The following is a 10,000-nucleotide window of genomic DNA, read 5'->3' on the forward strand; positions in this document are numbered from 1 at the left end:
TCATATTCCACTGGCTTGTATTATATTGAACTTGTCTGCCGACTGCTTCAAATCGCTTCCAGCTGAATGCCTATCACGACGTGCGGAAATGTCACGACAAACTTTTTTTTTTCAGGCAAAGTTCTGAATGGTCTATCCACGAAAAACACAAAGATACTTTGACTCGACGGTAGACTTCCACATTCAATGCTGTTAAGAAACAACTTACAGAAAAGAAGTGGTGTCATTCGATTGCGTATATAGGTATACCTGTACGTTTGTGTGTGTGTGTCTGTGCGTGAGTGTGTGCACGCGCGCACGCGTAGGTTAGGTGTTTGTGTGTGCGTGCTTGCGTGACTCTGTGTGTGAGCACGAGTATATATATATATATATATATATATATATATATATATATATATATATATATATATATATATCTTATATATATATCTCTGTGTGTGTGTATGTGTGTGTGTGTGTGTGTGTGTGTGTGTGTGTGTGTGTGTGTGTGTGTGTGTGTACGTTAGTGCATGCAAACTACTTCGTGGAGAAGGGAAGATCATTTCGAGCAGGAACACCAGTTCCCAACCCCTATTACAAAATAAAAAAATAAAATAAAAAAGAAGAAAAAGACATGTGCACGAATACGCTCTCTGACCCACCTTCCCGCCTGTAAGGCTGATGTCATAGTTCTTCGCATCACTGCAGAATGGGACGCATTTCAGTAAGAAGCAGCTTATGCATCATTAGATTAGCCGTGTTTTTTATGTTTTTTTTTTTTGTTTGTTTTGTTTTGGGTTTTTTTTCAATTACTTTTTAAATCAAACTCTCAAGTCCTATCCCACACACAACGTTACAATTCACCACATCCATCCACGTTTTCCCCAACATCCAGCTTTCTTCGATTACCCCCCACCTCTCTAACTGCTGCTGCTTTTATTGTTGCTGTGGTGGTGGTGGTGGTGATTGTAGTGGTGGTGGTGGTGGTGGTGATTGTAGTGGTGGTGGTGGTGATGGTAGTGGTGGTGGTGGTGGTAATGGTTGTGGTGTTGGTGGTGGTGGTAATGATGGTAAGTTTTGTTAACCGCTGCAACAGCAGCAGCAGCAGCAGCAGCAACAGCAGCAACAACGACAGCAGCGGCTGTTGCTCGAAAGGAATGATGCATCAGACCTATTGTTTGAAACCCACGGACCGCAAAACTGAAACCTGTGTGTAGGTAAGGGCGAGTTGAGGCCATGATCGTTAACAACGTCAGCGGCCGTGGTTCTTCTTGCTTGTTTATTTGTTTGTTTGTTCGTGGTGTTGTTGTTTTTTTTGTTTTGTTTTTTGTTTTTTTTTACAAGAGAGAGGCAACTCTCTCCATTCACAAGGTACACAACTTCAGGTCAATGCTGCTTATGCTACCGATTCAGCTAGCACACTGGTAAAACAAAAGGTACATCGGAACAAACCCAGACACTTCCTAAACAAAACAAAACAAAACAAAAAAAAGTGCCGTGCCTGTCCTTATACCGATCATTTGACATGTGCACACAGCAGCAATGACAGAAGAAATGTGCAAACGCAAATTAGCTTTTATTCAAGACTGGCATAGCCTCTTTAACCCCTTACTATTTGTTAACCATTTGATCTCCTGGCCTCATTGTTTATTAATTTCAAGTTGTTGGGTTTTTTTTTGTGTTTTTTTAACAAGAGATATGTGAACTGAGGATAGATGACCTCATGAGACACCACCCCTATCTCTGTCACCACTACCACCACCACCATCACCACAGCCACCTCTGTCGCCACCACCACCACCACTATACCCTCCCACCGCCTATCTTACCACACCACCGGCACGCTTCGATCAGCTCTACGTTCACAGACAGTTCAAGGCAGTGGAGCGACAAAGGCCGCCTTTCCCCTGGAAGGTGAGGAGAGAACGTGGCACTGAAGCCCCCACCCCTTCCCCCCACCCCCAGCAACAAGTTGTTGCCGAGGAAGGTGGTGTTGGTGTGATGGTGGAGGAGGAGGAGGAGGAGGAGGTGGTGGTGGTGGTGGTATTGTTGGTGATCGATGTTCGGCTGTCCCTCTCGCCTGGTCCTGCTCGTTTTGTCGCTGCTAATTTGCCACCTTTTTTTTTTTTTTTTTAAACTCTGCGCCCTTTCCTTGCGTCTCTCCTTCCCATTCCGACTTTGGGGGGTGGGGGTGGAGGTGGGGGCGGCCGGAGTGGGTTGGGGGAGGCGGGCACACGAGAGCGTGGTGGGTCAGGGTGTGAAAGCAAGACCATCTGAAGGCAAAGGGTTCCCCTCAAGTGTGTACGTCTGCTTGTCTGTTTGTTTCTGTGAGTCGATCTTTCTTTGTCCACACATGCACGCACGAGGGGGAAGTGCAGAGCTGGAGGAGAAGAGGAGAGGAGAAGAGGAGAAGGAAAACTGACGAAGAAGCAGATGATGATGATGATGATGATGATGGCGATAAAAGAAAAGACAGAAAAAGAACAGAGACAGGAATATGGAATAAATGAAAGGAAAGACATAAAAGACAAATGAAGATGAAAAGGCGGGGGCGGGGAGGGGTGGGGGGCGTGGGGGGTGATGGGGAGGAGGGGGGGGGGAGGGCATTTGGAACAAACCCGACTGATACATCTTTGTCTGTCTTTTTGTGTTTTTGTCTGTATGTCTGTCTTTTCATCACGAGATCACTATCATTAAGCTGAGTAAAACAATATCCAACACTTGCGGTCTGCTGGCCTATAAAAAAAAACACCCAACAACGTGGTTTTATTTCATTTGTGTGTTGAATATACATGTAAGAGCTGGTGAAATAAAGAAGACATAGAGGGGGTTAGGATAAAACAGCAATCTACCCATTGGGAGAATCTGGTGGGAATGGAGCGGGAAAGGATCATTTTTGCTCGGTGCAAAAACAAGTCAAGTCAACTAACTCGGTGAATACTACTGTTAACAGAATTCGATTCGTTCGAAACGATCGTCCAGTCAGAGTGAACATGAAGGTCGTGGCAAAAAGCACCGTGGCATGTTTTTTTTTTTTTCCCGTGTATCAAAACCGCATTTCCCCACAAGTGGCAGTTTCCGAGATTGCCATGCGAGGAGCGAGCAAAAAAACCGTGTTTCGAGTCGACCGACATCAAGCGATTGCATGGACATATCGATCTACGTAAATCACTTCTTTTTTGACTCGACATCGCTGAAACGCTTACGTGTGACCACAAACATTGTGTGTCAAGCGAAAGAAACAGCGAAGAAGAAGGAACAAGGCCTGGTTGCTGTGCTTGTTCGAGTGCATCCAACAGTGTGACAGGCGTCTGAAGAGTGTAACACGCTGCAACGACTCGTGATGATGCGTCTGATGACATGAGTGATGCGTCTGATGACATGAGTGACTTACACAATGTTTGTCGGGGGGTCACAGAGTTTAGGGGAGGCTGAAGAAGGCTTGTCCCCGCACCAACACCAACAGTCCAATCTATGGGAAATCAATGGTTGGTCTGGCTGGCTCAGGACGCGGCGGACAACTTGTTATCTGACAAATGAGACAAGGAAGACCGACACCTTAGAAACAGATTGTTCCGTGTATAAGAGGCCTTGACCTTATCTTTCCCGCATTCTGTCGGGTGCAATGCTTCCTTTTGACATGTCGGGAACCAACAGACCGGAGATATGCCTTCTCCCTGATCCTGCAACTTGTGTAACCGACCAGACGTCCGGTTCATGTTCTGTCCCTGTGTGTGTTCAAAACAACTCAGAACAGGGAAAAGGAAAGGGTATTTTCAACTGGCCTGTCGTGTCTCATGAAAAGCTAATCGAAATTCCTCTTCACCTTCCATACTTCCATCCCATTCTTAATGAAGAGACCACAGAATAAATCAAAACGATTACCAAACCAACATCAAAACGATTACTTCAGTTGGGAACACAAAAATAGGAGCGTGCGTGGGAATGTTTTCGGAAGGAGTAGGATTGGGGGGGAATACAAATATTCGGAATAAACTGAATGAACCACCGTCGTCTCTCCAACCAGGCTTTCTCTCAGTTCCAGATAGCTGACTGCGGCATCTCACACTAACCTTGAGGTAGAGAAGGTGGGGGAATAGTTATGGGAACAGTAATGTGAGAAAGAAACTCAGTTATTGCCAGAAGAATGTGGGGGGCTGCCTGAGATTCCAGACTAACGCTCTTGGCAGACCCTGGTAGACCCCCCCAGCCCTGAACTACTTCAGAGCAAATTGTGGCTCAGCGTCAGTGAGGGAGGAAGAACATTACAACGTGCTGTGCTAACCACTGCCGAGCGTACATCATTCACTTTTCCAGTACTTATGTTAAATTGCGTGACGAGGAGGAGAATGTCTTACACTGGATCGGTTCAGGGCAGAGGCACGTGCCCTGGCACGACGGAACAACCTGTACGACCAGGGGTAGGTAATCCACGGTGCAATTAAAAAAGAAAACAAGAAAAGAATAAATAAAAACTATGCATAATTCCGATCGCTGTGATTCTTGCCCAGTGTACCGACTGACATTGTGAGAGCACAACACAAATGCAGTAGTTAGTATTTGTGTATGTGACATATCGTATCCAGGAAAAGACGAATCGGAGAAAACGGGGCCCATCCTTGCAGGGACTCCATTCTGAGTATAGTTGCGCTATGCAGCGTCTGTGGACGACTTTGTGCCTCAGGAAATGGTCTTCATTCCCACATGAGGACTCACATCAGCAGATGACCTGCCTGCTTACTCATCCGTCGGACACCATGGGAGAATCCAGAGAGAGAGAGAGAGAGAGAGAGAGAGACATATAGCCTACAAATGATGTTCATATGATGAAAGATAACTGCCATACATGGTGTTGATCCAAAGACGTCACGGTCAGGACAGATAGATCATGACTTTTTTTAACACCCACTGTTCCCCATACCGACACCCATGATTCCCATACCAACATCCACTATTCCCATCCCAAGATCCACTATTCCCATACCAACACCCACTATTCCCATACCAACATCCACTATTCCCACGCTGACTCCCACTATTTTTCATACTGACAACCTAATACTCCCATACCGATATCCACTGCTCTCATACCAATACCCGGCACTGCTCCCATGCCGACATGCAATGCTCCCTGCACTGACAACGAAAGCTAACCATTCCGAAACCAAAAACAATGTTCCCCATACCAACACTCATCAGTCCCATATCATCACCGAGTGTTCTTCATACCGACACCGACACCTTCCATACCTACACTGTCGACATTCCTAAGGCAAGCGAAGTTATCTCTTCCTCTTTCAGGTTCCTCCTTCTTCCTTCGTTTAATATGCCAGAGACAATACAAACACGTCACAACGTTTACTTCAGGTGCAAACACGAACGACTGTGTGTGTGTGTGTGTGTGTGTGTGTGTGTGTGTGTGTGTGTGTGTGTGTGTGTGCGAGAGAGAGAGAGAGAGAGAGAGAGAGAGAGAGAGAGAGTGTGTGTGTGATGGGGGGGAAAGAAGAGGTGTGTGGGATTACGGGGAAGCTAAATCTGGAACAAAACCAGTGAACCTTCCCCCTGTCTTTTCACCCAGGCGTTTCTCTGCCAGGATGCAGAGACTTTGTGGCATAGCGCACACACCTCGGGGTTGAAACTGCGGGCATAGGGAAAAGGGTAATGCAACACACACACAATGAAAAGATAAGAAAAAGAAAGGAAAAGAAAGCGCTTGACAAAATGTGTTGACTGACTGTCTGCTTTCCCAGACAATCACTTCTGGCACCCTTCATCAGCCTTAGAATATTCTGAGAAAACTTCCAGCTTAGAAAGAGAGAAGAAAGAATACCAGGGGAATTGCTCTTATGCACTGCCAATCGTTCATCATTCAATTTCCTTCTGTTTCTTTCTGGTACATATTCAAGTACGTGAATACAACGTGTACGTTGTACATCACGAAACAATTATTGAAATAGCCGACGTACGACCTGGCTCACATACCAACATCCTCCAGTCTGTGGAAGAAGAAGAAGAAGAAGAAGAAGAAGAAGAAGAAGAAGAAGAAGAAGAAGAAGAAGAAGAACAACAACAACAACAACAACAACAACAACAACAACAACAACAGGAACACACACACACACACACACACACACACACACACACACACACACACACACACACACACACAACAACAACGACAACAACAACAACAGGAACACACACAGACACACAGACACACAGACACACACACACACACACACACACACACACACACACACACACACTCATACATACACGAGGAGAGAACAACAAAAACCTATTGCTGTTCGCAACATACATGCTGAGAACAACAACCGCTCAGCCTGATGACCCTACACTAAGAAGATCAGTACCTCAGTAAGAGAGCCTTGTCCAAAGAGCACAAGAGGATTTTCGCCTCTTCTCTCTTTACTTATCCATTGTGTTCTGATGGCCAGTTGTTGTACCCCCCTGACATTCCGGAACGAGTGGACTTAGTCAGACACCCCTCTACACTCAGTCCAGATGCTTTCTGTGGTGTCATTGTACAGACCAGTACCGCCCCCCTCCCCACCCCGAATTTCTACCCCTGGTTAATTCGAAGGCTTCATTAAAAAAAATAATTAAAAAATGGAATAAATGAATGAACAACCAAACTGATAAGTATATGTATTCTAGATTTTACCATCATGATTTGTTGCTGTTTTTTTTGTTTGTTTGTTTTTTTTGTTTTATTTGTTTGTTTGCTTATTTCTATGTTTCTTGAATAACGTCAAAATGCATTCATCCGAACACTGTTAAATCAAACTGGAAACAACAGCAACAACAAGAAAGACCGAAAAAATGACCAAATTATTGCCTGCAATTCTACAAGGACGTACGGCGAAAAAGTATGGTTGTGGCTGCGATGGAGGGGGGATGTGAACGTTGTGGAAACATTTACGGGCCACACCGTTGCAAAACTTCACCGTAAGACACGGACGACTTAATAAGAAACTGTACAATGAGGAGCAGTATAAAGCACAGACCCTGTTCTTCATCCACTCTCTTTGGGACAAGCATCAAGCTGATCCCTGTGAAGAGCACCCTAACACTTGCCGCCTTTCACAGTTCACGTGGTGTCATCAGCGTCAAGAGAGGATGAGTAGGTGTGTGTGTGTGTGTATGTGGGGGGGGGTTAGTCTCCCAACTTCTACAAGCCATTTCTCCGGGGAACAGAGAGAGAGAGAGGGGGGAGGGGCAGAGAGAGAGGGAGTGAGAGAGGGGGATAGAGAGAAATGGAGATAGAGAGGGGAGAGAGAGGGAGAGAGAGAGAGAGAGAGAGAGAGGAGGGGCAGAGAGAGAGGGAGTGAGAGAAGGGGATAGAGAGAAATGGAGATAGAGAGGGGAGAGAGAGGGAGAGAGAGAGAGAGAGAGAGGGAGAGAGAGAGAAGAGCAGGACGAGTTAAGAGGGCGAGCGAACGAGCCAGCAAGAGAGAGAGAGAGAGAGAGAGAGAGAGAGAGAGAGAGAGAGAGAGAGAGAACTCAGAACGTTTTTATTCAAGGATTGTGATATACCGTACTCTGTAATATCTGGGCCATGGAGAATTGATTGTATACTGAGAGGATGGTTGTTTATAAAACAAAAATAAAGAGAGAGAGAGAGAGAGAGAGAGAGAGAGAGAGAGAGAGAGAGAGAGAGGCATAGAGACAGAAAGACAGAGAGAGGTAGGTGGGGTGGAGGGGTGGAGGAGAGGAGGATGGGGGTCAGGGTGACTATCATGATGGGTTATGGACAACGAAATCCGAGCGAAGGAGGCGAACTTCTTCTGGGATTTTGACGTTAATTTAGAAGCGCATCAAATTCATTGCCATTTCCCTCCACAAACAATGGTTAGGAATTTCGTTTCTGATTCCACCTCTCTCTTACTCGCACTCCCTTTCTCTTCCTACATGTCTGTCTGTCTGTCTGTCTGTCGGTCTGTCTATTTCTCCCAGCTTAGCAACATCGTCATAAACGACCATCCTCACAGTATACAATCAATTCTCCATGGCCCAGACATTACAAAGTACGGTATATCACAAATAATAATAATAATATTCTGCCTTCAGCAGCAGATCCTGTCAGCTCAAGGCTGGCCTCTTGACACACAAACTATTGACATGGCCCACGTCCCCTATGGCCAAAATCGAGAAAAACAAAAACAAAAACAAACAACAAACAAACAAACAAACGAAGCGAAAACCAATTGAATACACAAGCGCACGCAGTCATGCGGCCATGGTGTATGTATGTATGTATGCATTCATGAATAAAAATACACATGCTTGCGCACAATTACACACAAACTCCCTCTCTCCCTCCCTCCCTCTCTCTCTGTCTCTCTCTCTTTAATAAGACCACTCACCACACAGACAGACAGACAGACAGACAGGCACACACACACACACACACACACACACACACACACACACACACACACACACACACACACACACACACACTGTGTGTCAGCCAATTTATCTTCACTGCTGCAGCCCTGAGGTTGACAAGCAGTTTATTGAAATTATTAACGCGTTGCTACGAGGTGTGGACAGAAAGAGAGAGAGAGAGAAAAGAGGAGAGAGAAACATTGATAGAGAGAGATAGATAGATAGTTAGATAGATAGACAGATAGATAGATAGATAGATAGAGAGAGAGGGAGAGAAGGGGAGACAGAGAGAAACAGAGCACATCTCTCTCTCTCTCTCTCTCTCTCTCTCTCTCTCTCTCTATATATATATATATATATATATATATATATATATATATATATATATATGTGTGTGTGTGTGTGTGTGTGTGTGTGTGTGTGTGTGTGGTGTGTGGTGTGGTGTGGTGGTGGTGGTGGTGGTGGTGTGTGTGTGTGTGTGTGTGTGTGTGTGTGTGTGTGTGTGTGGTGTGTGTGTGTGGGGGGGGGGGGTATATTTGTGTGTAAGAGTCTGAAACGGGTAATGGAAATGGGGAAAAAACAAAACAAAACAGGAATGGGAGTTTAATTATATAATGTGTGTATGTGGGTGCTCTCTCTCTCTCTCTCTCTCTCTCTCTCTCTCTCTCTCTCTCTCTCTCACACACACACACACACACACACACACACACACACACACACACTCACTCACGTATCTGTCTATCTCTCTCTCTCTCCATCGCTCTCCAATAATCATGACATGCATTGACATACATAAATATACACGCACATATACATATATATATAAACGTGTGTGTGTGCATGTGCACGAGTGTGTGCGTGTGTGTGTGTGTGTGTGTGTGGTGTGTGTGTGTGTGTGTGTGTGTGTGTGTGTGGCGCACACACATGCGTGTGTGTGCGCGTGTGTACGTGTTTACAGCGAAAACGGAAGAACAAAATTCTTCAGTTGGCTTCGATACGGAAGGAACCTGGGTGGCACGGAGGCCAGAATGACATCCAGATATCATAAAGCGTGAGGGAAAAAAAACAAGAGAGGCAAGGCCTTCAAGACTCACTTCTGATAAATTAAGTCCCCTAGCATTAATTACAGAGTAATCTCCCTTTTTATTTACTATCTGCACCAAAACGTTTGCAAAAATAAATAAAAATTCCATGCTTAGCAAAAGAAGTTCCTGTTTGAACAAAAAAATGATAATAATGACTCCTCTTGTTTTTGTGTCAGAATAAGATGTCAAAGTGCCAAGTTTAGAGAATACAAAAAATATATAAATATAACAGTAAATGCAGTTTGCATATAATTAGGCTTCTTTTTTTTTCTCTTTTTTTGTGCCCATCCCAGAGGTGCAATATTGTTTTAAACAAGATGACTGGAAAGAACTGAATTTTTCCTATTGTTATGCCAAAATTGGTGTCAACTGACAACGTATTTGCAGAGAAAATGTCAAAGTTTACCACGGACACACACACACACACAGACACACGGACACACACACACACACACACACACACACACACACACACACACACACACACACACACACAGACAACCGAACACCGGGTTAAAACATGG

General features: G+C 44.9%; 1 protein-coding gene across 1 annotated transcript in view; it reads right to left on the bottom strand.

Annotated features, from left to right (window-relative positions):
• LOC143292535 (innexin unc-9-like) overlaps nt 1-10,000 on the bottom strand; it is a 294,515-nt gene that overhangs the window by 248,637 nt on the left and 35,878 nt on the right. The gene's annotated exons all lie outside the window — the stretch shown is intronic.

This window comes from Babylonia areolata, chromosome 18, assembly GCF_041734735.1.
Source record: "Babylonia areolata isolate BAREFJ2019XMU chromosome 18, ASM4173473v1, whole genome shotgun sequence".
Lineage (NCBI taxonomy): Eukaryota > Metazoa > Mollusca > Gastropoda > Neogastropoda > Buccinidae > Babylonia > Babylonia areolata.